Source organism: Mustela putorius, unplaced genomic scaffold (genome assembly GCF_011764305.1).
Source record: "Mustela putorius furo isolate JIRA1106 unplaced genomic scaffold, ASM1176430v1.1 tig00000585_pilon_pilon_pilon, whole genome shotgun sequence".
In the NCBI taxonomy this organism is placed as follows: domain Eukaryota; kingdom Metazoa; phylum Chordata; class Mammalia; order Carnivora; family Mustelidae; genus Mustela; species Mustela putorius.
This window is the reverse complement of record NW_025421424.1, coordinates 11078709-11085511: the sequence shown is the minus strand read 5'-3', so window position 1 is coordinate 11085511 and position 6803 is coordinate 11078709.

The following is a 6803-nucleotide window of genomic DNA, read 5'->3' as shown; positions in this document are numbered from 1 at the left end:
CTGCTGGGTGAGCCCCAGCTCAGAAAACTTTTTCCAGGATACATGGGGAAAGAGGGTTCTCTCCAAGCTGCAGTCTTGTTACCAAAACCTCCTGCATCATTGCTGTCCCAAACACATTCACTGGCATATCTGTTTAATGGGAAAGTAGACAGAAACCAGCCAAACCTCAGGCCTGGCCCGTGGCCCCTGCTCCAGCCCAGCTTCGCCCAGCCTGGGAAAATGGCTGGTTGGGCTCTGTCCAAGGGCCCCCAGGCCTGCAAGGACGGGGCTCCTTGACACTGACCCTGGCTGTCCCCTGCTCTCCAGGGACAGGAGACTACGGCCTAGCAGGGCTCAGGTGGATGAGTGCTACCTCTGCTAGGGAGTGGGTGAGGCTGGCAGAGGGAGAGTCAACAAGTCTCTTTTGAGATCCTTTGTGAAGGGTCTTAGGGCCTGATCCTCCCACTGGGCACTGTGGCCTGGAGGGGTAGACAGGTGTTGGGAAAGGCCAGGGTGACTGAAGGCCCAGCACAGCTCAGACACTTACCCTAAGTAGCCCTGTGAAACCAGGCCCTCCCTACCCGTGAGATGCAGCAGACAAGATTTTAGATCGGTAGTTCTCAACCCCTGCTCACCTGAGAGTCACTTGAGTTGTTGCCCCTAAAAGCCCCACCCTAGATCAAGAAAATCAGAATCTCACGGGGAGAGACGCAGACACCAAGCATCAGAAATTTGAAAGATATCTTAAGTGATTCAAATGTGATCCAGGGTGAGAAGCACGTAGAGGTGCACTGTCTGACATGGTGTTTATTTACTTTGAAATGAATTAAAACGAAATAAAAGTAAACATCCAGTTCTTCAGTCATGCTAGCAACATTTCAAAGGCTCACTAGCCACACGTGTGGCTACCATGTTGGAGGACACGGAAGATCTTTCAAACCATCACAGAAATCTTATTGGAGCATGCTGACTGAAAACTTTGGGTCTTTACACTTAGGGGACCAAGGTTATAGGGCCAGGACTGGCCCTAAACAAACTTGGCCAGGGACTAAGTGTCATCCTTCTGTGTATCTTAACCCCCACCCCCCCGCCAACTACCATCCTATTCCTCATCCATTCCCCGAAGCTTATCCCATCTTTCATGAAAAGCCCCTCAGAAAAGATTTTTGAAGAAGCTTACTCATAGTTTTTCCTCCGAAGCCCAACTTAAAAATCACCTCCTCAGAGAAGCCTTTCTGCCCTGTCATAGGCCCCGCAGGCCCACCCAAGCTTAGTGCCTTCCTCCTCTGTGCTCCCACCAACTGAGAGCTTGCAAATTTGTCTGTCCATCCCACTGGGCCGTGAACTGTAGGAGGAAATGCTCCACAACCTTCCCAGTGTATCCCAGTGCCCAAGATTACCCGGCATACAGTAAGTGTCCAATAAATGCGTGTCGAAAGGTTAATACTGAATGAGTGAACAAGGCATAACAATGCAAATTCTGACCAGAATTCTCAGATGTCCTTTTCTAGGGCCTTACTTGGTCCTAATCCATGGAATGTATATTGAATAACTATACTCATTCATTAGCCAAGGAGAGGAGGAACATTCAGAGGAAGGTTCTCCTGGCCTTCTGATGGAGATGAGGTTAGGTTAGAACCCTCACTAATCACTGGGCTATGGATGGAATGGACACTTTAAAGCAAAGATTGGCCAAAAAAACCCCAACCAACCAAGAAAAAGCATGGCTGCCCTTCACCTCCCTTTTCAGAAGCCTCAGGAAACATCCACAAAGAAAGTCCAGAGAGTCTCAGCAGGACTTTCCTGGGTTTCCCAGGTTGCAAGCGGCTGCTTGAGGAGTTTCTTATCTATGGAAAAATAGTTTGGATTCAGAGCAAGAGAACGTAGGTAGCTGGTTTGGCTCTCCTACTGCTGAGCTGGGCGGACTTTTGCAATTATGTGCCCTCTCTGAACCTGGGCTTCCTCCTCATCCTTGGAACTGGTTTCAGAATACAAATCAGGTGTACTTCGTCTGAGGGGACGCACCAGAAGGGACCACATGGACTCGAAAGGGCTGCTCCCAAATAAAGAGGGTTCTGGTGTTATCCTTGCCAAGTGGTCCCTGAGGGCCCGGTCTAAGCACAGCTCCCTTCTGGCCAGCCACCAGGGAGCCAGGAGCCTACCATGGCCTGACTCGTCTCAGCAGAAGCTGGCAGAGCTGGCTGTTTCCCAACTGGGTGAGGTTTCAGACACATTGTAGCTCAGAGATTTCTGAGCAGAGGTAGGGGACAGGTAGGAGACCCAGGGGAAAGTGGCTCTGGGAGGCCGTAGGTGCCCATCAGCAGGGAGGGTCAGGAACTCTGTCTTCGAGTACGCCAGAGAAGGGTCTGGCCAAACCCCAAACCATTATCCTGCCAGAGACAGGAAAGTGAATCAGAGATGATGAGGAAGAAGCCTGAGGTTAACCTCTTGTAGAAGGCTGGCCCTGTAAGGAAGGGACCAGTGGTGGCCTGGGGTCTGGCTGGGCGTCTGATGACACCTTGAACAAGGTGCTAATGTGATGGAGGAATGGGCAGTGCCCAGGTCAGCTGCTGGGCAGCCAAGGGAGAAGAGCCCACCTTCCCCTACTCCAGTGAAGTCCCCCTCTGCCAGAGCAGCACATTTGCCCCCTAGTTTCCCACTTCGGTTTCTGGGAAGGGCCTGTGACCGGGCTCTGCTGGCCTGGAGGCTGGGACTGCTGAGGGAATAAGGTGGACCACGTTGGCTGGAAAAGCCCCATGGCAAAGTGACTGACCCACAGAGAGGGTCACTGAGGCCTGCAGGGACTATGGCTGCCATAGAGCGCCATCTCTGGTCTGAGACCACAGGAAGGCCCGCAGGTTGACCCCCATGACCTTATCCGGAGTCCATATTGATGCAGCTCTGGGACTGGGGGGCACTGGGGCAGGAGAGGTTACAGATGGGGGAAGTGGAGGAGGCTGGGTCAAGCAGTTGTCCAAAAACACTCCTGGAGGAGAGCTGGGTGAGAGCCCCAAGCTGAGCTCCAGTCGCTGGGGCTCCCAGGTCCCAGCACTGTTCTGAGGTCAAAGACACCTGCCCCCAGCCACTCTGCTGCCTGGTTCCTTCCAGCATGTGCACCTAGTAAGGTCTGCGGAGGCCAAAGGCTTATCTTTATTCACTCATCCCTTTCCCCATGAATTGCTAGATACTGAGCATAGAATGGTGAGCCAAGGAGTCAGTGAGGGAGACCGGTATTAGTCAGTCACACAAATAAGTGAGCATAAGGCTGAAATAGAGATAGGAAGATACAGATGCTGGGAGAGCTTACACCAGAGGGTACAGTGCCGTGCAGGATTGCAGGAAAATCAAGGCAGAGGAAAGCACAGAAAGATTTCAAGCAGTGTGGCGTTGGTCTATCCGTCTTCCTGATCCAGCGCTGCCAACAAGATGAACAACTGTCCTTGACTAATTGCCTGGTGTGAGTGAGGCGCTCTGTCAAACATGCAACGTCATTCCATCCTCCAATAGCCCCATGAGTGGGTGGTAACACGCTCTTTCACGGATGTAGAAACTAAGGTCTAGTGACACTTAGAACTTGGCCAAGGTCACAGAAGGTGGTAAGTGGCAGAAGCTAGCTTTGAACCCCAACCTGGCTGTTTTCAAGGTCTTGTCAGCCTTGTTGGATCACAGTCTAGTGGGCATTTAACATAAGCTCATTACATCTGGCACAACAAACAGCCACTTCTCACCGAGGGTCCCCAGGGCCTTAGTGTCCTCCTCCTTCTTCCCCTCAGAAGGATTGTTTAGTCTGGCACCGGGCAGGGGTACCTATGACAGATTCCTACTCAGATTCATATTTGGCCCTACTGCTAACCCTACGTCTACCAGGAAGAGAGGAGGGTCCTTCCCAGGTATGTGCCCACCACCTGGGCCTCAGGAAAAGCCCCCCCACCTTTAAAGATTTTATTTATTTATTTATTTGACAGAGAGAGACACAGTGAGAGAGGGAACACAAGCACAGGGGAGGTGGAAAGGGAGAAGCAGGCTCCCCATCAAGCAGGGAGCCCAATGCAGGGCTCGATCCCAGTATTCTGGGATCATGACCTGAGCCAGAGGCAGATGCTTAACAACTGAGCCACCCAAGCACCCCTATTTGGGGGGAGGAGAGGAAGGTCCTTCTTGACTGGCAACCCCTCTACTGATTTCCTTGGGCTGGATCCTTCGTGACCCTTGTGTTTTCTCCCTGTCCACCCTTTGTGCATTTCCCAGGCCCCTGGCTAATTATTGGCCCAGGTGACATCTGGGCACTGATCACTTTAGTTGGCAGCAGGCTTTGACATTATTCTTATTTTGCCTGATCATGATGTTCTTGGGAGAAGAGACTGGAAATATGCTTGCCATACAACCAGCCAGATCTCCAGAGGAGGTTGTCATAGGCTGGAATCGCACAAGAGAGGATGACAGGATCACTGTGACGTCTGTAGGTCTGACACACTCTCATCATTCTGAGGAGACAGAGAAAAGGCTGAGGCCATAACCCTCCCTCTGCCTTTGAGGTTTGCGGGAACCTCAAAGAGGCGTCATTATTAGAGTGCCCTGTGGACACCCAGTCCACGTTGGTTTTCCTCATACGACCTCCATGCCTACACGTGAGAAGTTGTCTCTAGTCTCCCAAAGAACAGCTTTAGTCTTGAAGAGAATTTGGCCCAAGGCCTGTGTTATGTTTGGCGTATTTTACTATAGCAGCGACAACAACAAACCCTGGGGAGGGAGTAGAAATCTGATTTCCAGAATTGTTACATTATATACTTTTGAAAATCTGGTTCTAACAACAACAGCAGCAAATTACAAGATGCATAAAGATACAAGAAAGTTGATTCATACATGAGGGGGGAAAAGCATTCAATAGAAATTGTACCTGAGGACACACAGACATTGGACTTACTAGGCTAAGGTATTAAATCTAGTATTGTGTGTTCAAAGACTACAGGAAACCAGGTCTAAAGAACTAAAGGAAGGGGTGCCTGGCTGGCTCCGTGGGTGGAGTATGCAGCTCTTGGTCTCGGGGTTATGAGTTCGAGCCCCATGTTGGGCATAGAGATTACTTAAAAATAAATTACTAAAAAAAAAAAAAAAGAACTAAAGTAAAATACGTGAGTAATATCTCACCAAAGAGAGAATGTCAATGAGATATGGAAATTACAAAAAAGGATCAAAATAGAAGTTCTGGAGCTGAAAAGTACAATAACTAAAGGGAGAATTTCACCAGAGGTACTCAACAGTAGGCTTGGACATCCAGAGGAAGAATCAGTGAATTCGAAGATAAATCCACAGGGATAATCCTGCCTGAATAACAGAAAGAAGGAAAACCAATGAAGCCTCAGAGACAGATAGAAGAACAAGCCACACCAACAGATGCATAATAGGAGTCCAAGAAGGAAAGGGATGGGGCTCTTGGTGACTCAGTCAGTCAAGCATTTGACTGCACTCAGGTCATGATCTCGGAGTTCTTGGATCAAGTCCTGTGTTGGGTTCCTGATTTAGCCAGGAGTCATGGGCATCTGTGCTCAGCACAAAGTCTACTTGAAATTCTCCCCACTCCCTCTGCCTCTCCCCCACAACTGCTCTCTCAATAAACAAACAAACGAAAAAACAAATAAATAAATGAAATCATTTTTTAAAAATATTTTATTTATTTATTTGACAGAGAGAGAGAGAGATCACAAGTAGGCAGAGAGGCAGGCGGGGTGGGAAGAAGCAGGCTCCCTGCTGAGCAGAGAGCCTGATGCGGGGCTTGATCCCAGGACCCTGGGATCATCACCTGAGCGGAAGGCAGAGGCTTAATCCACTGAGCCACCCAGGCACCCCATGAAATCATTTTAAAAACCCACTGTGCAGTCTCAGTTTGCAGGTTCATTCCATGGGAACAGAACCCAAATCATTTATGAATTGACCATTTTCAAGGTAAGATGACAGCTGCATGGGAGTTGGTTTTCATCTAATCTATGCTTTTGCAGATTTTTGAAAATTTTCAGAACAACATTTTAATATAAATAGTGTACTCAATTCACTGTTCATGTCACAATGCTTGAGAAAAAGTAAACATCACAAATATTTTAAAAATTAAGTTTGTATAATCTAAGCCAGATTGTTCTAAAATGCTGATGGTAATCCTTAGGATAACCACCAAGAAAACAATTCAAAACACACACACACACAACCAAACAAAACAAAATAATTCAACTCCCCCAATAAACAAAAAGAAAATTATTCAAAAGTGTATAATAAAAGAAATAACAAGGGAATTAAAATGGTGTACCTGAGTGTTTTTCTATGAAAGGCTCACTCTGAGCTGTCAATGAAAAACTGAGGAGCCTTAACTCCCTGTGGAGGGTAAATGGGCAGATTCTCCTGGACCTTATGCTCTACTCATCGCTTGAGATAAAATACTCAAACGTTACTTAGGTTTCCACGTTCTCAGATAAGATCATGTTTCTTCCTCACAACAACCTTATGAGGCAGACTTTATAACATCAGTTTTATAAGTGATGGCTCTGGGGCTCAGAGAGGTTAAGTAAAAGTCCAGGGACACACAGCCAGTGTGTAAAAGGTAGGACTAAATGAAGTCTGTCTCATTCAAGCACAGGGCAGTTTCCTCCAGAGCTCAGCTCAGCACTTGGCCTTCAGAGATGCTGGCTTCCTTTTCCTTGGTTCTCCTTTCTAACTTTTAATTCTAGAAAATATCAAACATACGCTAAAGTGAAGAGACAGTAAAACGAATCTTCACACACCCCTCATTCAGCTTCAACAACTATGGCAAATCTGGACCCACCTCTACCCCCACT